General features: G+C 43.4%; 1 protein-coding gene across 6 annotated transcripts in view; it reads left to right on the top strand.

Annotated features, from left to right (window-relative positions):
- The window catches only part of ptprda (protein tyrosine phosphatase receptor type Da), a 254,866-nt gene that overhangs the window by 129,628 nt on the left and 98,025 nt on the right, over window positions 1-27,213 (top strand). Inside the window, exon 1 of one of the 6 annotated variants that reach the window (XM_086020973.1) lies at window positions 16,107-16,309. The exons of the other annotated variants lie outside the window; for them this stretch is intronic. The gene's annotated coding sequence lies outside the window, so the exon portion shown is untranslated. Of the gene's footprint in view, window positions 1-16,106; window positions 16,310-27,213 lie in introns of those variants that run through there. 6 annotated transcript variants of the gene reach the window in all.

Genomic DNA, 27,213 nt, shown 5'->3' with positions numbered 1-27,213 from the left:
GCCGCAAATAGCAAAACACAGAATAATTGGGAGCACTTTATTGTTTCCATAAAAAATAAATACAGAGGAAATGGATTGCAGTGTCTGTTGAGAGGCTTTTAGTTGCAAGTTGAGTCATATTTAAAATACATGTTTGAGTTGTAGAAGAATGTTTCTGTCCCTTCGACCCAACTTGGCACTTAGCTCACATGTTTGACTGGTCAATAACAAAAGAACAGATTTGTCATCATCCATCTCTGACTGCTGCTAATTGAGACAGGAAAAACAAGGCATCAACTGTTCGTCTCCTCCGCTAAATGACGATTAGACGCCGGAGACCATATGGTCCGCCTTTGACTGTCATCGGTTCCATTCGTCCCAATCTGCCGAGCATCAGCGCGGTGAGACTTCCCCTTCGAGATGCACAGCAACTGGGGACTGATTTCCTCTGCCGCGTTCGGCACAAGGCAAATATTTCTGACAAAGACATATGGTAGAGAGAAGTGTGCGGCAGCAGGCTGCCAATCCTCCAGCCTGGACTGTTTTCGCTTGATTGTTTCGGGCAATGTCGGCATTTAGTCGAATTCCAGCAGGGAGGCTGCTTCAGGCACACACACGATGACACGATGAAGCGGTGGCTCGTCGCCTCAGCATTTAAGGCGGCGACAAGGAAAAACACGTCTGTGACCCAACACTCACTAATGTGTTCTGTCGTTATCCTAACCCATCTCTGAGAACCTTTCTTTCGCCCCTTCACCCACTGGAATTTGGGGGAAGCTAGCTGACATCAGAGTTTGCTCGCGGTGGAGGTCCTGTCTAAGCTCTGGCAGCTAGGCTGATAGGCAGCCCTGTGGACTGGCAGGCTTTTTAAATTGCACCCGGGTTGATGGCTGGCTGTCAGGAGGGGCAATTTACAGAGAATCTCAGAAGGGGGGAAAAAATACCAGGGAAGGGATGGTGACCCCGAAAAGACATCTCTCTAATCTTGATCAAATTGAGGCAAAAACTCAGATATTCTGGGTACTCAGATTATATTGGAATGGAAATTTCAAGGAAGGAAGCACATCATTAGTTTGGATTTTCCAGCATTCCTCTCATTTTAATGAACCGCCGCAGATACTGTACCGACCATTGAACTGTGCTATCGGTTTTAACCTGTGGGACACCATCCCAACAGCGTCGAAATGCAGCATTTTCCCTTTGGCATCTCAACAATGTGGCCGATTCCTTCCCGCTGCTTAACTTTGCCTCGCTAGTGTTCTGCTGTGTAACAGACAGCGTTTTCAGAATATCGGTTCTTTGCCTTTTTCGCGTCTGCTACTTTTGGGGATCTTATTTTGCTGTCAATCCAAAAGGTTTCCAACGGTACCTTCTCAAGTTAAGACAATTCTTAATTCATAAATGGCCTACTGACATGAATAAAACAACTGGCGGCAGCATGGCTCAGTAGTGGAGTGGTCATCTCCCAACCCAGAGGTTGGGGGTTCGATCCCCGGCCATTGTGACCATGCCGAAGTACCCTTGAGCAAGATACTGAACCTCCACTTGCTCCTGATGCTGAGTCATCAATGGGTGAATGAGGTACAGTGTGAAACGCTTTGAGGACCGAAGCTGGAAAAGCGCTATACAAGTGACAGCCCATTTACCTTTGATTTACCTTTATTGATAGTTGCCCCCTTGCATATGTCCACAGAAAGTCTCGCCATGTTAGCAAACTGCAAAATGTATCCCGCTTCTTCATTCAGGTCCACGCTACGATTCAGGAGGTTATTTCCCCTGTCTTAGCTTTCTGCAGAGTTTTGTGGAAATTGCTAAATTGGCTTTGCATAATCCTACTAAACTCCACACCGTTGGTCCCATGAGGTAGTGTACGTATCAGAGTGGCTTCATTCAAGGCCAGTTATGAGCCATAAATCTATGTAGGGCAGAAGAACTGCAGACAGGTGGCTTCCTTATAACCCGCTGATAAGTGGAGCGTGGTCGTTAATCATTTGTGCCGCTCCTTGACCATCCAGGATACAGTTGTTGTGGATCAGACCAATAGGGCCTACCAATTAACTTCTGGTCTCCCTTCGCAATGCACAGTAGAAATCAGATTGGAAAATGTCACGTTGCGCAGATAAGCCGACTCGTAGACCTATTTCCAGTTGGCGGTAATTACAACACGATGATTTTGGAATTGTAAAGGATTTGTCACGTCCAAGCAAATGGCGGCGAGCGTTCGTTGCGTGCGTTGATAAGACGTGGCACCCGTAAGCCTGTGACAAGAGTCACTAGTGATTATGTGAAATGGCAGCAACACTGTACAACAGTCGTCTCAGCAATTCCGAGATACGGCTTGCATATGAACTAGGAATAAATCCACAACCCCCCCTTCAGCTTTTTGACGGCAGCTATTCACATGCTTAGCCCCCTCGCACTGCACTGCCTGCCAGAATCAATTGCGCTGGCGACCATTGCCAAGCAAGAATTTTTATCTCCCAGCTGGAAAACAAGGGAAGCAATGCGTGGAGAGATGCCGGCCATCAATCACATGATTAATTCTCTTTCGATGCTTTTGAAAGTGAACTTGGCATTCATCTAAAGACCTTGAACGATGATGTGCTAACCGCCCCAACACTCAATCTTTAACCTTTTCAGTGGCCCCCGCAGAAAAGATACTCAGGACTTACTTCGAGTTATTGGTACATGTTAGAGAGTGTTTCGGAGCCTGACCCTGTCAAGCGTAATCAGTGCATAATAAATGTTTGCCCTTTACACTGTATAACCGTGATCACAATGCTTTCGCAATGGCCAAACATGCTGTTATTATCAATGTTGATGGCCTTTTGTTGTCATTCCGCAGCTCTTGAACTCCTGGGAAGTCTGCTTGAGTGCTGAAAGGTAAGCATTGACTTGAGTTTTTGGTTAGTGTGCTGGCACAATCTAAAGCTGCACCTGTGGTAGGAGTTGCACAAGACTAGATTTGTGACCCGGCCAAAGGCACCCATGCAAATGTTGTGAAAATACTTGAAATGTTAATGTACCCAATTTGTTTGCCTTGGAGCTGTATGGACTAGAATTGCACTTTATACCGGCACTGGAGAAGTGCCGTGATACCTCACCGTCAAAAATGAAATGATACCACCTATTTTTAGTACAGGGACCTCTGAACAGTTAGGGAAAAAAATGGCTAGGTGTGCTTTCCTGAAGCTGTTTATTATTCTGTGCAGTAAAACATGTACAGCATCTGTACGTGGAAAGAACAAAAGTCAGATAAGCACGCTATTGTAGACTGTAGCATATGTACATTATTCAGCCTCCCGGGCCCTACACAATAACAGTACGACAAGCGAGGAAGGACAGCAGATGAAGCCGCTGTATTAGACAAAAGTCTTACATTCAGGCAGTCTTCTATTATTTTTCGTGTCAAGAATCCAGCTAAATTCTCACGCAACGAAATAATAACACTATTCTTCTTGTGTGTGGTATATATGGTAAAACACAAGGAATATTGAGTGTGCTGAGAAAGGTACAACAAACTTTTGGAATGGCTGGGAGTGTTTTTTGACAGTTTGCAAGATGAACCATCAAATCATTGGAGCGACGGTTTCCGCCCGGTAACACAAAAACAAAAAGGCGGTGAATGCAAACAGACTGCTATTTCTCACTCTGTCTGTTTCCCTCTGGTCCAGTGCATTTCAATCCACATTTGCACACTGTCTGGGGATTGCAATGATAGGCTACCACTTGCGACTCATATCTGTATTTGTCGTTGTGGTTCTGCGACAAATGTTCATTTAAATGACTGTGAGAAAAAAAAAGCATTATGGCTAACATAGTGGGTTTGAACAGTTTGTAGCAGAGGGGGCATAATTAGTGCAAGGCCTTGGACATGTCATAGTGTATTAGTCAGCCACAGAGCTGGGCATTCCGCCTATGTGACGGGATTTATCCGCCTATGATGGTTGCCCATTTTGTAGGGTATAAACGATAGACGGGCAATTTAAAAAAATAGTCGGACTAAGTATAGCCGCAAGCACATTTTTTTTTCAGCTATGTAATTGTCAATTTGCTGTGATTTATCAAAGGGTCGAACAGTCCTTCATGTATTAAATGCCCAAAATTAACGTCATAACTCGATCTTGGCACTGACTGTTTTGAATCTAATAGAATTTAATTTGGTAGATTCAATGTAAAAAAGAAAATCATAGAATACAATATTCTGTGGGTCACTGGCACTGTAGCGTTGTGATGAGAGCAAAAGGCTGGCATTGAATGAGTTCATAGATTTATTTCCTCACCACTGGTCCTGGTCGGAGTCAAATGTTGCTTAATGTGACTGTTAAGAAGACATTGTTGTACCAACCTGAGGCAGAGGCTGGATGAAAGTGTCTTTGAGGTTTGGTCGCCTACGTGAGGAGAAAATAGTCGCGCTTTCCTCCATTTCCAGCCGCCACTCTTCGCTATCTCTTGTTGACCGGCTCTCCCGTCTCCTCTGTTGCTGCTGCCAATCTTTGCTGCACAGCCCACTGTTTTTTCACAGCAAACAACCCCCACGCCCCCATCCTCCACCTTCACACACGCCTGTGCTCACCTGTATACTCATTTGAGCCTGGGAATGGCTAATGGTCGCAACTGTCTGCTCACGTCAAAGATGACTGCATGAGCTCGGCACGATGGGGCTCAGGTGTGCGCCCAGAGCTGTTCTTCAGGGGAACTTCAGCCAGACCACATGGCACCTCCGCAGCACGGCTCCCGAGCTTCTGTTCTGGCGTCACGCAAAGTTAGCGTGAGGAGAACAAGAGACAATGGCTTTGAGACTGAACCCTGAACTTTCTTTTTTTGGGGGGGGTGGGGGGGGGGGGTGTAGCAGGGTCCAGTCTATCACTGCAAAGAATGGGTCCAAATTATAATATATAACATAATTTATATTCATGTTTTGATTATACCATACACTACAATACAACTTTATTTACAGTATATAAGAGTTTGATATTTGGTCACATGGGACTGCAAATACACAAATCTTACCAAGATTAAGATCAGAGTATTTCAACTGATTCTAGCATTTTTTCATTCAACATCTTAATAACATTATAATTTGTTGTTGCAATTTTATTTCTGGTTATGAGTTCAGCTTGACATAAAAAAAAAAAAATTAATAATTTCCATTATTTGTTCTCATTTTTCTGTCCCTCTTACTTTTTGCATTATACACTGTCATCGCTCATCACATGATAATCCCAGTCAAAAGCGAGCATAATTCCACTGTGCAGGTGTACCTAATTATGTGTCCACTCATTGTTGCATATGACATAAAATCATATCAAATGGACTATATGGTCATATTGGCATGTGCTCAGGCTTTGGGCGCTTTCTGCCTGATTTTAATTTTCCTATTGTGAAGCAAGCCGCTGGTTTGCGGCATTGATTTTATTTGAAAGGCATCTATATTTTGTTTGGTGCAAATGCGAAGCAATTATTTCTGTGTGCATCGGTGTCTCAGAAGTCCACCTCCCCCACCTTCTCTTCTGCTCAATACCCCCAATTTATGTTTTAATTAGTATGATCTACTAAGTGCGGAGGGGCTCTCTGGCCAACACTCATAGTCAACACACATGGTCACGCGTATGTTGTTTTGAAATGAGAATTTTAATGCAGGAAAGCACTCAGGTCTACATCCACATTTACTGCTGCATAGATTATGTGCCATTTGCTCCACGCAACGGTATATGGGTTTGTTTTGACGGAGCGTATTGTGCACTAGTGACAATTTAACTGATCTTGTAATTTACCTACTGAACAACACAGCAACTTTTTTACATTTGTTTATTATGGTGAGAATCTGATATTGAGTCCTATTGTTGCAACAAATTACACAGTTTGATGAGTCCATTGAGTGGAATTGTTATTGTTGCTGAATAATATATATAATATGAAAACTGTTTTAGTGCTTGGAAAATCTGGTTCCTCCTCAGGACCCAAACTTTCTAAGATTTCTTTAACTTGTGTGTAAACAGGAACACATTTGATGACATTTAAAAACTAATTCTGCCCCAATGACATATTTATATGTCATTTCGCAATGGATCTGAAAAAGTCTGGTACTGAATGAATTAAAATGAAACTAACAAACAAAAAAAAAAACGTGTAGTAAACAATTTATAATTCCTACAATCAAATAAAAAATTAAGAAATTGAATTTGTGTGCATGTGTGTGTATGTATGCATGTGTACGTAGTATTTAATGTAAACTATAATTACAAACAAACATTTTGGAGAAGTGTAAGCGTTCGACCAGTCAGAAGCATTAAGATAGGAAAACAGCAATGGCGTTTTCTAGGCGTTTAATAACTTTGACTGCCAGAGGCTGAGCCACACTGTATTTGTTTTCGGATTAGAATGAGGCCGTTCTGCTTCCCCTTCCCCGCCTAATATGTTCCGCATGTGAACACCTCTCTATCGTACCGAGAAATCCAAATACATGTAAAGCTACACCGGTAGCTGTGAGGCATCGAGTTTAATTTCTTTCCCTCTACTTGTCTTACCTCCATTATGCGCAATACAGTACTTGTGACGCTCCACCGGCGGCAGCACCTCATTAGTATAACAAAAGGAGAAACGCAACCCCGGAGCTTGTCAGTTGATGACGTTGTGGGAAGAGTCTCCCTCTTCTATCTCTGTCAAACAACAGCTGGCGAGAACGACGCGACGGAGGCCACGGCCGGACGAGCCGTCAAGCCTCTCTGCCTCTGACAGTATTTTGGCAGGCTAAGTTTCACAAGAGACACCCTCCTGCTTTCATGGCGTGTAGCTCGGTGATAATCGCTCCCACCCCCCACACGGCAAAAGTAGTCTTCAATAATGCCGTTGTCGCCAAGTGACGGCAGGGCGTAGGTTACGATTGGTTGCACTCGGATGGTTGACGAGATTCAGTAGAAAAAAGCAGCCTATCCTTGATTTTCTTGACTAAGGTATCTTACACTGTCCAAAACCACTCTATCTTCGCTCTCTGCTCACCATGCATACCACCACTCACACTCTCCAATACAGCAGCCAAAATCCGCACTTGTTTTGGTCAAGTGTGTTTCAATTTCCTGCCCAAAATGACAGGATCGCTCCGCAACAAATAATGATTTTTTTATCCCAACTAGTGTCTTTGAAGAATTTTTGGGAGAAAAGAGGTCTCAAGACACAGTTACAATTTTCAAACATATTTTATTATTTCTTTTTCTTTTCCACACAAGACTCCTATTGATTCTCCGCGATAGTGTGGGTCTTTTTTGTTTGTTTGTTTTGATTGTCATCATTATCCACCAGGCGGCACCGTACTTTCTTCCATCTTAAAAAAAAAAAAAAAACGACAATCTTATCATTTGCCCCATCATGGATTAAATCTCTTTCCAAAGCATGCAGCCTTTCTCCTCTCGCCCTTATCCCTTTTCAAAGGCCCTGTAATTAAAAGTCGTCTTAAAATTGACTTGCTATAGCTTGGCCCAAAGCCTCGGCCAGGTTATCAGTGTCGGGGGTTAAAGCAATCTCTCCTGCAACTTCCCCTCTAGCCGTAGGAAGCCCGATGCTTTTCTGCACATCTCAGGGTGAGGCCAAAGCTCAACCCGCTGGACAAAAGAGCTCAACAGTAATGCCAAACAGTGGTTGATTTCTTTATCCTAGCTTGGTGACTAATCTAATACTGCACATAAAAGAAACACAAAGAAAGCTCTGTCAAATTGTTCTGCATTTAACCCTTCTGTCATGATGTGAGTTAAAATATTTTCTTCAATATGTAGAAAAAAAACCCACATGGCTCAATATGAGCAATCTACTATAAATATTGATTTCAGTGGTTGGTAATGGAGTGAAAATCACACAAGAGGGTTATTGGTCTTTTTCCACGGATTATGGGTCAAAGTGACCCAAGAACATTACTTCTGTTACCCAGAGAATGAACAAACTCGTGGATAATTCCGAATTAAATTTACTATAATTTTCGAATCAAAATGACATAGAAAGTCATAAATTATAATCAATGATGTTCCAACCCAGTAGGGGGCGTTTGTACCTTACAAACCAGTAAAGTTGTTTCCATGTAATCGTTAAAGTGGAAGTCAAACAAAACATATTTTTTTCCAAGAATATGTTCTATGCAGGCCCACTACTTGAAAAAAGGCATTCTGATAAATTGGATTAAGAGTTAATCCACCCGTTTTTAGCCATCTCTAAGGACGGCCATTTTGTCACTTCTGTTGACTGAAAATGACATCACAGACGCTCAGGGCTCAGATAACGGCCAATCACGGCTCACCTGTTTTCTGAAGCTGAGCTATGATTGGTCGTTATCTGAGCAACTGCGAACAAAATTGCCACCCCTTGAGAAAACTACAAAAGGGTGGACTTTGTTTCTTAACTCATATTCCACAAACATAATATTAATCAGAATGCTCTGTTTCAACTAGTGGGCCTGAATAGAACATATTCTTTGAAAAATATGTTTGGCTCGACTTCAGCTTTAAATACAAACACTGATAAGGCCATGAGGCGCTTGCTACATACATCTAATTTGAGCAGCTCCCACCTCACACGGCCTCATTGTAATGCCACTGCGTATGAGCCATTGTGGCCGGAATGACAGCAAATGCAATATTTGCTTATGGACTGCGTCAAATTTGACAAGGCTGGATGCCTCACCGAGTCAGTGAAATCACAATGATGAGGCCACTTTTCATGTGGAGTCCGCCAGTGCCCTGACCTGCTGTCTTATTAAAACTCAAGCCTCTTGTAGTGAACTTCATGTTCCGGCGTCCGGTTGGCGACGCAAACGCCTTTACCAACGGCCGATCACACACGTCGACGTGGCGTTACCAACAGATTTGCTGCGATGGAACAGCAAGACACTCTTTTTGTGACCCGCAATACACGTCGAGTTGAGTCGCACAGCACAGTGTGGGAGGCAGTGACACAAAACTAATGCCATGTCACACAGACTGTCAGCAGATTAGCCGGTGGATTACACCCCGGCCATTAGATGTGCACACGGCGACAAGGCCACAAACATGGCAGGGAGAGAGAGACACGCAGTGTTCAAAGGGTCGGCCGTATGCCTGCCGACGCCGTGGCATACGATCCAAATCGCAGGAGGCGGATGCGCTAACCGCTAGTCCACCATGCTGCTAAAAGAGATGATACACTTCTTTAAAGAATGGTTTTCGGTGGAGAAACCGTGATATAGCCGGGGGACACTGCGCGTTATCGGCACCTCTGACTGCTTCGTCTCTACCACCTTTGTGGTATCCCATATTCCGGTGCCGAAAAGCCGGAGCTAAGGCACCTGTGTCATCTTGTTTACAATCCAACCGAAACACCAAAGCCAGGTCAAAACTGAATGGTCGTCCAACCCATATGATCAAGTAAAGCACCGGTCCCCAACCTTTTTTGCACCACAAAACGGTTTCCCATAAAGAAACATTTTGCTGCTCCAGGATTTTGTTTAGGTTAGCGTCATTGAGGAAATTCCCGCTTCACCAAGATAGAATGCTGGAATTGGACCCGAGGTATTGTGCAGTTTAGAAATCTTCGGATGCCTCATTTGCGAGCCTGTCGCCACATATTAGGCAGAGCGTGAGAATCACCTGTAGTGATGAAGCCATATTACTAGTAGTAGGACTGCCGATATTGTCTCTTAAATGCTGTTTTGTTTTTCTTTGAAGCTGTCAGCTTTTTTCCCTTTGTGTCATTATTTGTCCTTTTCGCCTTTCCAAAGAAAAAGTGTTTGCTTTTTGTTTCTAATTTTTGCTGGCCTGCGGGCTTACTTTTTTACTACCGTATCACGGGACCAAGTTGAGCAGTTTGACGTGTAAAGAGACACAGACTAACGCGCCAGATTTACGAAACAAATCTTCTTTCAAACTCTGATGTTCAATGGAATATTTGTTGTCGAGTTTCTCTGTGCGGCCCAGTGCTGTGAATGTCCCAAGTGGCTGGCATAACGCGGAAGTTCCGGATAATTAAACGGTTATTTACCCAACTTTTCATCTTTTCTTGGGCTATGGAACAGCTTAACATCAAGTCACTGGTTTTATTTGAAGAAGCACAATAACAAAGATAACATATGGAGTCCTTTCTGATGGACATATTTTCTATAGACCGATCCTAGCAGAGCCAGGCAACAATGGCGCTTTTGGGCTTCCAAGTGGAGTCGTCCCTCCACTCTGTTGGGGTTTTATTTTGACGATAATCGCTCTGGCCGCCCCTGCCACGGAACCACTTTGCAACATGTAATGCCGCATAATTGCCTTCTTGAGTTGCCTGGTGGGGGCTCCATTCGAAGATGCTATTTTTCCGTGCGGGAGTGGAGTGGAGGGTGTCAAGTTAACCGCAGCTAAATGGAAATGCTGATATCCATTCAGACTGGGAATTGTATTTAAAAGAGTCTCGTTGTGTCCATACAGCAAGGAGAATAATTGGCCACTGTGTGATTATTCTTGGGCTGGCTTTGCATGCGCATCCGCACGTGTGTGCACCTGAACCTGCGCTGCTGTGAAATAAACTCAGCGGCGCTTTGAACGAGATCGACGACGACTTAGTGTACGAATCCCCGCGGGATACTTCTCTTTATTAAGTTACATAAAGCAGGACTGGTGAGAGGAAAAAGAACGAAGGGACCCCCTCGTGCTCTGATTGGTTGACTGCTAACAAACGCTAAAAACGAATTCCACACCAGCTAACCCCAGTAATGTCACGCAGGAGCCGTTCCACCGTTTCGACTGCCTCGCGTGCAAATGCAGGTCGAGGGGCTACTTTAGATTAGCCAGAGAAGGAGAGGGCGAGGTGGATGGGGGCAGGGGGGAAGCAAACTAATTTGCCTTTGCCACTTTTACGAGCATTTAATTTGGAACAATTAAGATCTTACGGCACCGCAGATTCACAACACTAGAGTGACAGCTGGGAGTCATCCCATAAACCTCGGAGCTGGTGAGCGAGGCACCTTGCTACGCGACTCGCTTTCACAAACACTCTGTTCACTTTCTTCCTCAGTTAGCCGCTTCCTGCCCAATTCAGCCGATATCTCCATTCCTAATATTTAGAAAGTGGAAGGGAAGTGGAAAATAATGCTTCCCTTAACAACAACTCCTAACCCTGATGTTTAGGAAATTAGGAACTATACCCAACCGTAAACCCAACGATAAACCTTAAACCCTAACAATGAACTCAAAATCCTAATGCCGAACGGAGAATTGAGTGGGAACCACTCCTAAAGCCGATGAATATCCCCCAACTCGGGGTGGTGTTCATCTCACTTGGCGAGAGCACCAGCCATGTGTTGAGGCGACAGTCCTCGTAGTAGGCGACCCCGGTTTAAATCCTCTAACGAGCGGCTTTTTCATGCAGGTCATTCCCTTCCTCCTGCTTCCTGTCTCTTCTTCAGCTGTCCTGACCATTACAGGCAAAAAGACCCAAAATAATGCTTCAAAAAAAATAACCTCCAACTTTTGCCACAAGCTCAAAAATGAATATTTGAAAATTTGGAAGTAACCCTAACGCTAACCCTAGCAATAATGTCAAACCGTTGATCTTAACCATATCCCATACCCCACAACCCTAATTTTAAGAAACTGGAATGGAGTGCGAGCTAACCCATACCCCCTAACCACCAACTCCAACACCACGCCCTTAACCCTAACTTCAGGAGGCAGCTCAGCCCTCTCAAACAAACACTGAAACGGAGATTGTGCAGCAGGAGAGGCAGTGGAATGTAATGGCACATCTATAACTTCAGCACACCGTAAATTTGAATTGAAGATAGCCTTGTCAGCACCCAGCCACCGCGTCAACATCCCCCCCTACCCTCATCGATGGCGTCGAAGGGCAAAACTGATGAAGGTGCGCTTGTGAAAATGTCAGTTTGCGGGGTGGACCACTGGCCTGAAAGAGAGAAAGTGTGCATGCACTTCGGCGGGAGCGCTTGACAGATAGCGGCGGTGGCGCGAGCTCCTTTTCATGAACACTGAACTGTAAAATGGAGGAGCCGCCGCAAACAACGGCCTGTGATAAATAGCCCATGGGGGGACGGTCCGGGGTGGGGACGTGGGGCGGGGATCAGCGTGGACGCTTCTCGTAAATGCCCACCAAATGATGAAGATAGAAAGAGATGATGTTTTTGTCTGCGTCGGTTTTGGGTGAGCGCGTAACTTTGCAACTGGGCAACTTATAAGTAGGGCGGCATTCCTCGCCAGTCGCGTATTGAAGTTCAGTGATATCTTTTGGTTTGCCTTGTCATCCAATTAGGAAATCCTCCAAAATCTTTAGTTTTAATGACCTGCGGAATCGTTTGCTGCCTTATTAAATGGGTTGATGATCACATTTGTTGTTGATTAATTTCCCGACAAGCACCCCGGTAATTAGCAGAATGTCAGCTCGCCATCTAAGTGCACGAAGCACATGTGAAGTTGTTTGAAATGCAGTTAAGTTATGCTCGCAGTTAACATGTCAGCAGAATTTCTGCACGACAGATGTCTTTAGCAACTTGGGCAGGTGGGTGTTGATTTAATGTGTATCCCTCCCGACCCCCCCCCCCCCCAACCGCCATTTTGCGCAACTGCTTCCTTCAAGCTGCTCCACACTGTCCCAGCAGAGCTCCCGATGGACCTAATTGATACTTAATTCATTGTACCCAGTGCACCTCCACCGCCATTTCCACTTCGAGAGCATGAAGTCCTGAATACGCATAACTTTGCGTGTCTGGCAAACGCTCGGTGCTCAAGTCACATTTGCTTGGCTCATGGCAGGTGAAGCTGTTTGGGTCAAGGGAGCGTTCAAGTGTCAAGTGGGATGTTTTCGTCAGATTTTTATTACAGTGAAACATTTGGACTGACCACCCGAAATTTGTTTTCGTCTTTTAAGATTTCCTATTTCTGTGTCTGGGCTAACAACCATGAATCCAAAAGCCAAGAAATTGTTAAACTGATAGTTTATGATCAATAAAATAACGTGCAACCCTTTTCTGTTATGATGTGTGACCCAGTAACAACAAGCCTGGAACCCAAAATGGTTCCCCACACCAAGTTGCTTTTCAACTTATCCATCCATCCATCCATTATCGATACCGCTTCTCCTCACGAGGGTCGCGGGCGTGCCGGAGCCTATCCCAGCTGTCTTCGGGCAATAGGCGCGGGACACCCCGAATTGGTTGCCAGCCAATCACAAGGCACACAGAGACAAACATCCGCACTCACAATCACACCTAGGGGCAATTTAGAGAGTCCAATCAACCTACCATGCATGTTTTTGGAATGTGGGAGGAAACCGGAGTACCCGGAGAAAACCCACGCAGGCACGGGGAGAACATGCAAACTCCACACAGGGGGGCCGGGGCCGGGATCAAACCCACGCCCTCTGAACGGTGAGGCGGACGTGCTAACCAGTCGACCACTGTGCCGCTTTTCAACTTATCGCCAAATAAATTAAATAATTACTTCCTGCTAGATCAGCTGGGTTTACGGCAGTAATCTCTGCAAACGCACTTATTGTTGTTTATTTGGTGATTAATACTGGATGTTAATTAGCTAATCCAAGACGCCTCTGCCTTTACAGTTGCAGCCAGTGAATACGATATTCTTCCTGAAAATTTTTTATTTTAATTGTACGTTGTTTCCTGCAACCATGCTTTTCTCGTTTGCGTTTTTTATATCCAACAATCTCAAAAGATCCGTCACCCCAAGAGAGGGAATTTTGGTCCCAAAGTGAGTTATGATCTGATAGTAAAGCCAACTGGCGTAGAGCCAAACCGTAAACCACCGCTTCGCTATCACGTACATAATAACACTAATCCATCTTAACAATCATTTCCATCATAAAATGGCACATTTTCTTCAATGCCACGACTCCCAAGACCTCAAATTATGGCGAAGCTTTAATTGCTCCAGAAAGTGAGCCCACATACTCAGCCGTCCATCACCTTTGACAGATTGCAGGATCGGAGTTTTTCTCAGCCAAAGGCCGCAGAGTTGTACTTTTTGTTTTTAATTATTATTATTATTTTGGCGCCAGCTGAGAGACATCACCTTGGTGACGCTCGCCACCCTTCTTGCTGATCTTGGGTTGCGACCATAAACAAGTCAATCTCCAGCCACGGTCTCGACATTGCAGGATTAGATTTATCCGCTTTGGAACGATTATCGCAAAGGCGGCGTGAGTCGTACTTGATGGGGAAATTAATTTTACGGCGGCTGCTCTACTTGATCAGGATTGTGCGTAAGGCAGGGAAGGGAGGTCGATTGGCCGCGGGCTTACAACTCTGCTTTTGTTTCAGACAAGTTATACCCGGCATGTCATGTTAGCCTTAACGATTGCATTGGTTTTGGCTTTTTTAATTCTTGACCTTTGCTTTGTCTCGTCACCCCAAAGCTGTGGTCTTGACTTGACTGATTGTGCTCTTTACTACAACAACTTTGTCAAAATTCAAAGTTCAATCCTGGATGTGCACCTTTTTTTTTTTTTTCCCCTAGCCATCCTCTCAACCGAGACGACCAAGTATTGTACGATCCCTAGTGAGTCTCACAAGTATACATGACTCAAGATCTAGCGTAATGTGTTTGCATTTTTTTTTTTTTTTAACCAGTATACCTCCATGAGGCATATCTGCATGCCAGCAGGTTCTCAACACCCACACAAGCACCAGCGTTGGACAGTTTGCACAAGTTGGAGAACTTGAACTAAGTTCTAGCTATATTCATCCCCCAAAGCCGGTCACTTAGCAGCATGCGAAGGAGAAAAATGATAATTTTATTCGACATTACCAGTGAAGCCCCACCTATTCAGAATTAACTTTTTTTTTTTTTTGTGCGGAATCTATCATCAGTCTTTTACCCCCAAAAAGTTGCCTATTCACACTTTGTGCTGATGCCACAAAATAACGCCAACCCTCTGAAAGTATTAATCAGTGTCAAGGAAGTATGACATGTCTTAACATCTGCCGCATTGCATCACATGACCGACGCATTGCACTGCATGTTGGCAACACGTCTGCGGCACATGCCACGCACCCGGCAGGAATTGTTGCTGCGTATACGACGGCGCGGTCTTCTCTCTTGTGATTGGTCCGTTATGTCACATGTTGCAATGACGTGAACTTTTCCCCGGCTCGGTTCTTTGAGGGAAATGTATTAATTTAATAACGGAGGAAAGGATCCACCACGCAGCTTGTTGCTGCTGGTTTGGCAGTGGCGTGGGTGTATGTCACATTGCCGCAGTGACGTGCCTGTAGCAGTTCAGTTTAGCCTGGGTTGTTAGAGGAAGTGACAGAGTCATTGCCACATGTACGCATGACCTTGGCTGCATTTCTTTCCCCCAAATCAGATGATGTGCAAGTCTTTCAATTTTAAGGGTGATATTGTTTGATGAATTTGAAATGAAATTGAGTTTTTTTTTCCGTCTCTTACTTTGTGCTACTTATACCGTTTTAAGTGCTACTATAGGCAATTCTGACCGGGGTGCTTCCATTACTGGTGCTTTTCGGCTCTTCACAAGAAAGCTCAGTCCTATAGATTTGACCGTGTACTCTATTAACATGATAATGCATTATCCCTCTCCAACTGGTCGTCATTACACAGTGCAGGTGTTCCCAATGAAATGTCCCACCAGTGTAGATTTCATTGCTGTCGCCCCCTGTTGACTGCTGGAGGGAAGTGAGGATGAAATAGACTTTAAAAAGTGGCTAACTTTGCACCATTGAAGAGATAGGAAGGCTTATCCTTCGATGTACTCTGCATAGATGCGTGCTCCTTTTATCCCGTTGCAGTATTCTACTATTATAAACTGCCTATAATGATAGTAAATGCATTAATGTACCAGAGTGCATTACTGCGGGTGGGATGGGGGGGGGCATCATGAGTCTGTTTTCACAGACGCACACATACACACACCTCCATGTCAGTCTCCACACTGGGAGAGAGAGAGAGGGAGAGAGAGAGAGAAAGAGGGAGGGTGGGAGGAAGGGAGCGTGACGTGCGAGCAGTACTTTCGCAAGCCACAGTCTCGCCACATTCACGCCAATGGAGAGCGGGACGTAGACGGAACCCACAAACCCCGAGATTATTCCTACTCTAAATAACACGAGACGAGGAGGAGGAGGAGGAGGAGGAGGAGGAGGAGGAAGAATAGCGGATTTGGGTTTTCTTTCCATGCTTCCCCACGTTGTTGTTGTGTCTCCTACTGGACTGTCGTTGCTGGATTAAAAAAAAAAAAAAACCAAAACAAAAAAAACCCAAATAAAAGCAAAAACGGTGCACACTTTGCTGAAGACGTACAAGAACAAGACGAGTTTGAAACTGATTGCAAAAATGCTGATAAGGTAAGAAGAGTGAGCGTGTGTGTTTGTGTGCGCGTGTGCACGTGTGTGAGCGAGACAGCTGGGCTGCCGCAGTGATTTCAGGTGCGCTCAGCTGTCACCCGCAAAAACATGCTTTGACTGGCCTGCTGATGCATTTAGGGGCACCCCGGTTTTTTTTTTGTTTTTTTTTTATGTCACGGTCCTGCATTCCATTTTGATTGCATTGATTGTTGTTTTTTTTCCCCAAGAATAAGTCTTTCCCATTTTCATTGATTCATCCAGTATCAAAGTATCAAATTCCAACAAATCTCCTTTATAGCACTTGCAAATATGTGGCATTGCGTTTGTTGTTTATGCAAACAGATTCATTTGAACTTCTGAAGTGTTTCTTCACTTTTCAGTATTCCGAAATGAATCATTGACAAGTCCATGGTATTAAGTAACCATTTGAAGCTGAACTTTGAGTGACTAGAAGTTGCGTGTGTGCTCTTAGAAATGGAGATGTTTGACAAAAGTGCCAAAATGATGCCTTTAAAACTCATTTTGAAAGGCCGTGCATTTAAAAATCACCAAATATTTGCTGTTATTGAATGTAGCTCGAGGTCAAATGCCACCGCTTTAACGACTATTTCTGACAACTTGGCAATTCTCCTGAGATGTACGCGTTATTCTTGGCGTGCTATTTTAGGTTTGTCGTCATTTCAAATTGAGTTTAGTGGCAGTGCTCCTGAGCTGAAAGTGAGCAGTGCACTTTCGGGACCACTAGGGGGCATTTCTTAGACGCTTGTCTGTGAGCCAAACGATATTATGACGTAAAAAAAAAAGAAAAAAAAAGAAAAAGTGCTTTGAAGAGCTGGTGATCTCATATGGTGTCTGGAGAGAATGAAGCAGGAATGTTGGAACGAGATTTTATGTCTTTCAGATGTCCTGTTTTTTAAATCTGCCGTGACATGTGGTTTAAATGTTAAGGCTGCAGACGAAGCACCCCCCCCCCCCACCTCCCCTACCTCTTTAAAATTTCTGTCACGTCAGTTCTGGCATGTGATTCGTTAGTCACAAAAAAAACAAATTCATTAATCATTCAAGGCTTGGATTTGGAGCACTTCTGTGGGTGCAACTGCAGCCCAGCGCAGAAAGTGAAGTCCATAAAGATGACTTTGGTGTGGAAGAACTTGCCTTCCACCCTGCTCTGACATCACAAATTGTGAATGAAATATATGTCCCTTTTTCTTTAAAAAGCCAATTGTTGACATCAGTCCTGCTTACGAGTGGGATTGAATTGTGTGTTTTTCGATGATAAAATTGGATTTGCATGCTTTTCAGTGAAAAATCCAGAACTTATTTTTCATTGTTTTGTTGGATTTTCTTTCATTTAATTTCAAGACACAGATACATGCTTTTAATTGTACATTTTTAGTTTTTATTTTATTTGGAGTCAAAACATAGGCATTTTGTGAGATTAGATCTGTTTTTTGATTTTTAATCATTGAATTTGTTGTATTTTATTTCATATATTTTTCAAGACTAGCTTTTCAGACGATGTGATAAAACTGCAGCTTTTCATTTAACAGCAATAATTTCTTGAATATTTTTATTGTATTTCTTCATGCAGAAATTTAGAGTTTTAATATAAAACCTCCTTATTTGATTGTATTTAATTGATTTTATGTTCCTCAAGAATTTACTATTAAGCAGCATTTTTTTTTTAATTGTTTCAATGGGGTTTTGAGGTCAGGGCTTAGTCAAGATCCTCCATACCAACGCACATGTATAGTCAAATATTGCTGAGCATTGCTACATACAAAGTAAACGTGGATGCTAACTGCTAGCTAGCTTCCATAGTGAATGGTTGCAAAATAGGGTGCCACCTCATGTACGTGCGAGAAGGCCAGTGAGTCCCACGCATGGATGAAACACACGTTTTGTTTGGGGCGCGGCAAGCAAGAAAGCGCCTTGATTTCGCATGAGAGCGAGTCGCACGGGCGGCATAATGAAGCCGTCACCACTTTGCCCTCGTTCCGCGTTCTCGCTTATTGACTTGGCGAGCATTTTAACCTCGACTCCCGCATAACGAGCTTCAAGGTTGGCTTGCTTAAAAGAAACCAACCGCTACAGGGCATTACACATTACATGTCACAGATCGCTAGCATGCTAGCTGTTTTTTTTTCCTCCGAGTGGCCATGGGGTTGGAGGAATCATTTTTGCGCCCAAGCAAAATAACCTCTGCTGACCGTCAGTCTGTCAAGGAAGGAAGCTCAGCCCCGGCTGAGCTTGTTGGACCACGTTAAGTCATCGTCTTGCCTCCCGCATCCCACCATATCTTTTGCGAATGATGCGCTGGAGCGCATACAGTAGTATTCTGAGAGTCTGGCAAAAGAAAGTCATGATGGCATCTCCAGCTTTGCCTTTCTTTTATGATGCAATTGTACAAGCTAATGATACTCAAATGAACTCTTGATGAAGCGCATACAGTTCTATCCAAATTATTGGTGAGAATCTGGCAGGAGGTACACATCCATAATATATGATTCATGATGGTGTCTCCCCGGTCAAAATGCTTTAGTCTCTTGGATGGTGTACATGCATGAAATACCAAGGACACTTGATGGAGAGCATACAGTACAATTGTAGTTGTAGGTGTCAATCTGGATCAGGATGTGTGTACAGGTTGTTGACGATTCATCTCCCTCTTTATTGATGCGTGCATGTGTATCTTTTATGATATACCTGTACAATCAAATACAACTCGAAATGACAGTTGATGGAGCGCATTCGGTACTCTCTGAGAACACGGTCAAAGGTGCACATGCAGGACATTTGACTCACTATGCCATCTTCTGTTTTGCCACCATGCAGGCATCTCTTGTTTGGTGCACCTTCACAAGCGAATACAACTCCGATTGACACTTGGTGGAGCACACACGGTACTCTGAGAATCTGACTAAAGGTGTGCATACGTGATAGTTACCATGGCGTGGCACACTTTGTCACCAACTCCCTAGTATGGGGCTCCTACACCATTGAATACAACTCTGAATGACACTGGTGGAGCGCATACACCACTTGGTCAGAATCTGGCTAAAGGAGTGCATACGGGATGACACAATAGCATATCCTGCATCTTCACAGGGCATGTCTCTCTTGTATGGTGCAGCAATCCAGTGACAATCTTGGTGGAAGTCATACAGTACTCAAAAGGTGCGCATACAGGCATTCAACAATGTGTTCCAGAAGGCTCTCGCAGCTGTCCTCCGCTCGGCTTTGATGCCCGAGGGCATTTGTGAAGATGGTCTGAAGTGGGGAATGTGCGAAATAAACTCTGAGGAATTCAGAACGAAACAGTGTAAATTTTTCGCTATTGTTCTTCATTTGCTGCTCTCATTTTGCATTCCTGCATTGGCGCACTGTCAGGAGTCCATGTAACCCAAGCATGTTCCCCCTCCACTCAATCTGCAATTATAGCGCGCTGCTTTGAAGAAGCCAGGCGGAACTAAAATGACTTTTTGTGTCCGGTATAATGACTGCCATTTGGAAGCGGGCATGTAGCGGTGGCGGCGGTGGGAAGGGTTGAGGAGAAAGACGCGGTGGGAGAAAAGGAGCTGGAAAATGGCTCAGGTCACCTCTGTCTCTAACCTAAAGCAACTGCAAATGAATCCACACCGTGTGGGCAAAAGTACCGGGACACGTGGCTGTTGAAAGTGCAGGGTTAGGGTTGGGGAAATCCCAAATTTAAAGATGTGTTTATTTTATTTTATAACCCTTGGCATGGAAATAAACATTTTATACTGTTAACAGGTATTCGATCTGTGTATTTATACTTTTTATTCAATTGAATTGAATAAGAATTCAAATCAATATCAAATCGAATTGAATGACAGTCTATAGAATGGAAATCCAATCGGAAATTGGAAGTTCTTAACAAAACCCAGTCCTATTGAAACGTGACCTTTTTTTAAACGGTGCTACAGTAGTCAGTACCTTGAAACCGGTACCTGCTCATGCCAATCATACAACGCAAAAAGTATACAATACAGTAGTTGGTATCACTATAATGCAGTTGAGGACACAAACTCATCCAAACAGGTCCAGAAGGTTGTGTTGCTCATTAGTTATTTAGACCCTGGCTTGGTTGGGGGGCCAAAGTCTGCTCCCAGGAATTTCATGCATGTATTTGGCAGAGCAAATGGTTATCCCCCCCGGGAGGTACTCCAGAAGCTCTCTGTGTGGGAAAGAAATGAGCGACTAATAGACGTTAATGTGACTGGCACTGTTGAAACTACCCCAGACCTGGAAAAGGGCCCTGTTAGTAAATGAATCACTTCTCTGTATTAAGTATAAAATCCCCTTCAGCATGAGCGCTTGCTCTGTCTCCAAGGCTGCGATCTCGGGCCGGCTTGCTTTCTCTTGTTTCGTTTATATTTTAAGAGGCGTTTCATCGGGTTGCATCACACCGCGACAACAGCGGTTTGCATTTAGCGGGTGACCCTCCGCCCACCGTATTTATACTATGCCGGTGTGTCATCTTATGCTTCCAAAGGACAGTCTCTTTCAATTATTTAGCCTTTTGCGCTGAACTATATTTGGAGCCTCACATTCCTAAACCTACCAGATGAGATGGCAACAGTTAAAGATAGCGTGCCTTTTTCAAACGCACACTTGGATTACTCCTTGTTAAAGCTCACGCCGAAAAACGATCTCTTCTGAGGTCATGTAACGTAAAAGTACAGTTGGCCTCGCTCCAATGGTATTCCATGTGGACTTTCCTATTTAGCTGTCTTGTCTTTGCAAGTCTTCCTCTGGAGCGCAGACCCCGAAGAAACATTCCCAGAGGGCCACGGTAACCGGACACCAGCACGTCAGACCAAAAGGAAAGGGAGAGTTTGTACGTGGGGATTGAGAATGCGAGGCCACTGAAGTTATGCCAAGGCCCAAGGCAACAAATGACTTGGGAATAAGGTTGCCGACTGACACGAGGAATGTGGCCAGACAGATGTCACGCGCAAGTTGGGACGGAATACCATCATTTTAAAAATCGACACGGACGAGAATAGCACTTCGTCCGACCTTCGCCAACAATCCAAAGCATGTCACGGTGAATGCACCGACACCAAACTGTCCACCCCGGTGCGATGCGAGTGGGCTGTACCAGCAAACCGGTAGAAATCAATTCATTTATCTGTAGCGGAGTTGTCTTATAGCATCTCGTCACAGTTTGCTGCCATGATGTTTTGTAATTTAGCGTTGTCCATTGACTTGATACTCGATTGTTGTCAGGCATGGCTTTTTGAGTCTTTTCAGTGGGCCTACTCATGATTGACATGTCTACCATATATATATATATATATATATATATATATATATATATATATATGGTTGGTGAAAGTGACGCTAGCTGGCCAAAATTCCATGAACGTGTTTGAAATTGTCAGAAGTGATGTGATTACAGTACTCAAGATATGGATTTGATTGCATGTAATATAGCCTTTCTTTGGCTGCAAATCAAAGGAGGAATTTTAGCGTGAAAAGACAATACGGCATTCATATTGATGGCTCGCCTCGGGTGTGGAGAAGAAGGAAATGAGAGTCAATTGCCTCAGCTTATTTTAAAATATGAACCGCTAATGCAAAGTATTATGGATCGTGCCATAAACGCGCCTCAAGCTTTGTCATTGTGGCCTTGCTTTTTCGCGTGAGCAATTCGCCAAAGTTTGTTGTGAAGAACAATACATTTAAAAAAAAACTTAAGCTCACTTTTTCCTCCCGTGGTCTCATCCCATCTTAAAAAGCTTCTGCGGTCATTTGGAAAGCCCTCCTGACCGTCCATTGTGACGAGCTAAGCTGCCGGCCATGTTGTTGCCTTGCTGCCAGCATCCGTAATGCCAGAGCGGGGAATTAACCTCCAAAGTCCCGCAATTCAGCCGTGGTAATGTTCGCATACCTTGTGTATGCAGTTCTTCCCTTCCCGTCCTCTCCTTTATTGTTCTTATATCTGCCATCTGTAGCGACCGCATGACGCCACCGCTACTGTGTCGTCATTGACAGCACACGCATATCAGAGCCAAGAGACAGAAAAGACCATCAAAATCCCATCGGGAATCATTACGCAGGCTTCTGTTTTTTTTTTCGGGTTTTTTTCTGTCTTTTGTATTTATTTTTCAGGCCGTAGCACAGGGTGAATATTTCAAGCAATTAGCAAAGGAGAGGATGAAAGTTTGGCTGATTATTTGTGGTGCTAATGGAGCTGACGGCAGGACTACTATAGGCACAGATGGAGTTTTTAATCTCTAACCAGAAGAATCATATATTTACACGAAACTGAATTTAAAGTATCAGTGAGAGTTTAATTAATGGTGAAATGAAAGCTGTGGGCACGAGTTGCGTTATTAATTTCCTGTTTTAGGGAAAGTCATCAAATTCCGCTGCCATGAAAAAACAAAACTCAGGTTTCATCATGTAGCATCGCCCATATGTCTTGTATATGGGATTCATATTTGGTAGCCACTGGACAAAACCTCTTTGATGGACTTCTGGAAAATAGTCAAAATGATCCGAAGATGATCACTTCAAACCAAAATGGCAGACATCCCGTGTCTTTTCACACAGGGCTTCTTGAGACTTTTTTTTGCGGGTCTGTTCATGAGAGACATGGCGACCAAATTTCATGTCCTTACAGAAATTGGTTCCAGCACGCCCGCGACCCTCGTGAGGATAAGTGGCTCGGATAATGGACGCATGGATGGGTTTGTGTTTTATGACGAGTCGTCGAACAATTTGCTGACATGCTCTGCCATACAAGCTGTGAGAAATACAACAAATCTGTGGTTCAAATTTGATAGCAGTTGAACAAAAGTTTTCTTCTTAACAAAGCCCAAATGAGCCCAAAATAATCGCATCCATCCAAAACGGCAAATTTATTGTGTCCTTTGAGGCATGGGTTCTCAAAAGTATTTTGTGGGTCTACCAATGACTGACATGCCTAGCAAATGTCATGTTGCGAAGGGAAACTAGCTTCAGTGACTGAATTTTTAAAACATTTCGTGCTGCGCAATAAAACCGTTTTTGGTGGAGACTCCTTCAATTATTTGACAGTACTGTTGTAATTATTATTTTACAGTTATGAGTCTGATAGCTTATCCCACAATCTAAAACAAATGTTTCAGCTTCCGTCAAGGTAATTTCTGACATCGTTAAATTCATTGCGTTCAAAAAAGGAAAAAGAAAATCTACAGCATCTCCGCCAAAAAGTAACTCGGCGGGAGAGACGATTATCTTTGGAAATTAGTTCACTCATTTAAAGCTGGATGCAGATGCCGCCGTTCAATGGGAGCCTATTATTCCAAACGACTCTCATTAAGGCGTCGTGAAATAAAGCAAGCTGGGGGAAGCGCTGAAATAAAATCTTTAGAGCGGCTGTGCGGAACCCGGTAACGACGCCTAGCGACGCCGTCTTCATTAACGCCGCTGACGTCAGGAAGTGAAAGGCAAGCGAGCGGCTGAAAAGAAAATTGCATGCAGCTGATTTGGCCCTCTTAAAACCCTTAAGGAGGTTATTGGGTGTTTGCGCTCCGAGCCGAGGACGCTAACAATACAGTCTGAGCTTAATGATTGAGTCTATTAAAATACTTAACAGAGGGGAGCATGAGTCAGAGCTGCTCTGTAATTTCTATATTTCAACGTATGTGCAGATCAGAAGCTCTTAGCAGAGCTGATGAGTAAAATCTGCCCGCTTAGCTTGTTCTCACTGATGCAGACCTTGACTTCACCTGTTCCATCCAGCTCTACAGCAATCTAATACCAGCTTATTTGCCGAACTGCTAGAAAATGCGGCTGCTGTGGCTCTTATTCAGCATCAGTAGCCAATTCAGGTCAGACAATCAATCACTCAATCATACTTTCTCAACATATCGGTGCACAAATGGATTTATGCTGCTTGCCATGCAATATTTGAGGAAAAGACTTTTTTTTTCCCCGCCCCACTTTGGCTGATAGAATGCAATTAAGATAGGTAATGGCCCAATTCCTGCAAACAGACTTTGTCCATCTTTGCAATATGGGATTAAAAAATAACATGCATAAAATGTTTCACTCAATGCTTCAAGATTTGGTTTTAAATGGTGAATCCATCACATTTTAGTCAGCTCTGGAATTTGGTGCAACGCAATCGTTTAAAGCTGTTGTTTAACTTAAAATTTCAGCCTCCTAACAGAAAATATGATGTGATTTCTATAGTCCTCCATGAAAGCCGAATGATTCATTTTGTGTTCAATGAAAATAAGACATTTGCAAACATCTGCTTTTATTTTGGAAAACAATGTTCAACATTTTTGTATTTTTTTTCTGACATGTTATGGAGCAAACCAGTAACTGAGTCATAATCAATTTATGGAAAAAAATAATAGTTAAATCGATTGCATAAATAATCATTAATTGCAGCCTTAGTATGACTAACCTGTAGGCCTGAGTGATGTAGTTGAACCTGAAGCCCAGATGTGTCCATCAAACTAGAAGCCCTTATCATGAATCGGTACCCAAGAAGCTGTCAAAGTTTCAAAAAGGATGGTGAGTACATCATCGCTCTTTCTTGTGTGATTCTGCCTAATTATTTGATATCGTCAATACACACAATACCAAATAAACAACAGTCAATAAACCATAATTGTGAAAAAAAATATTTTGCAATAGTCTTTAATGCAACTTTTTTTAAAAATCCAATTATGTGAGTAAACAATGAAATAATCAACACATTTAATCGGTTCTAAAATGATTTCATAGTTGCAGAGATACTGCAATTCACCCAAAAATAGCTGCTTCCAACCAAATTGGTCAACTTCCTGTTCAATTCCAGCTATAGGTCCTTGAGACATTTTTGGTCATCCTGTTATGGTAGACATGTCCACCATTTTGAGCTGAATTGTTGACAGAGGGGGCTTTTTTTTTTTTTATTGGGGGGCGCAGTAAATATGCCGTAGGTCTGTAATCAGCTCCACAAAAGACCAAGGGACTGTTAAGCATCTGGACCATGTGGAACTATTTCAAGTGTTTCACACCCGGGAGAGCAGTTAGAAAGGATAAGAGATTAGATGGGCTCTTTTCCATCCAGGGAAACATACATCTCAGCCGCCACCCCCCCAGGTCCTTACCAACACAGAAGGTGGCCTTCATTTACATCCCCCATGAGCCCCTATCTCTGTATTTCAGTATTAACATGGCCGCCGGAGAAAATCAAATGGCTGTCAAACTGTGTTGAAACACACACTGCAACATGTGCTTTTTTTCAAATGTGGCATAATTTTATTAGTGCCAAATGATAACCTCCGTGGATTCATATGCTGTTTGGGCTACTGCCCCAAACATCTACTTTCCAGTGATGGAACGTGCACATTAAAATTCCATCTCTTGCATCAGTACATCCAGTACCAACCAGGGCGGCATCTATAAATTGCCGGCCATTATTTTCGATTAACCACACGTTGACACATTTCAGCCCATTTTTACCAGCCCGCCACCGGGGTGTTTGGAAAATGATAACGCGGGCCAGCAAAACGGCAGCACAAAAGCCTGCCATTGGGCCATCTTGTTAATGGCGCGATAACACAAGTCCTCTGTGGTGGTGTGTCCATTTTTATAGGCTCAAAAGCAGGGTGGTGTCTATGCGGGTGCAAAAGGGGCATTGGCAAGGCAGTTCATCACGGACATGTCAGCTAACTTTGAGTAAAGTGAGACAGAAGAATAAAAAAAATACAACTCATATTACAACTACCCTGGCTATTCATGGAGGACAGAGACCGAGCATTGTCGCGGATGGAGAAAAAACAAAAGTACCGCCTATGCCCTACGTAATGGCCTATATTACGAGTTTAAACAATACATAGCGTCCCATTACTATTCATGAAAACAGAGTCAACAAAAATGTGCATTTGAGAACGCACAATGCAAATACACGAATCATCATCCAAAAATGCCCCTTTGAATCATTTCAAACTCATCTCCACTCTTACCATTCAATTTCTTACAGATTTTGGCACAAATATATATTGGAAATTTACATGCACATGCAGCAAGGATTCCATATGGTACGTTAACAACCCAGTAGGGGTGGTAATCTATGGGTACCTCACGATTCGATCCGATCACGATTCAGAGGCCAACGATTTGATTCAATTCCGATTCAGAGGCCTATGATTCTATTCGATTCCGATGCATCACGACATTTGCTTACATTTTATAGTCCATGCAAAACACTAGTACATTTGTAAAAACAAAAAACTCAAAGAAGAGCAATGATTTATACTTCACACTTTGACTTCACTGCGCTCATATGAGGTTTTGCTTGTTCCGTCATCTTGTCATGTATTAGCTTAGCCTAACACACACATCTGACGTATGAACGCACGTAATCACGTGCACATGCTTTTAATTGTTTCATTTCAACTTTAAATATCGATTATTATTACCTATGAATCGATTCAGAATCTTTTTAATACGCCGAACGATGCATCGAAAAAACGATTATCGTTCCCACCCCTACAACCCAGGCTAAACTTAGCTTCTTCCCGACATGCAAAGCTCGTCTCTCAGTCAAGATGTTCTCTCTCAATTCAACATACTCCCTTCAAATCAATAACTCTACCTTCGACATTCCTATTTAGACAGGGTTATGCAGACCAATGATATCTTGTTGCATCTTGGGTTTTTCAAAAGGAGCACAAAATCAAGAAATGTGTGCTTTTCAGCAACTGCCGTAACTGGGGATGGGTTCCATTGGGAAAAAAAAACACAAATAGGTGAATTTTTGAGAAGTCAACTGAGCCTATTGGGGGGATTATAGTATAGTATAGTACTATGCATTGTCCGAATTTAAATATTGTTTGCAACAACTTGACATTCAATGATTTGATTGGCTTGCAAAAGTGAGTTCAAAAGTT

Source organism: Filicampus tigris, chromosome 2 (genome assembly GCF_054856515.1).
Source record: "Filicampus tigris isolate MCC_2025a chromosome 2, RoL_Ftig_1.0, whole genome shotgun sequence".
NCBI classification, from domain to species: Eukaryota; Metazoa; Chordata; class Actinopteri; order Syngnathiformes; family Syngnathidae; genus Filicampus; species Filicampus tigris.
Note: the sequence above shows the minus strand (reverse complement) of the source record. Positions and strands in the feature narration are given on the sequence as shown.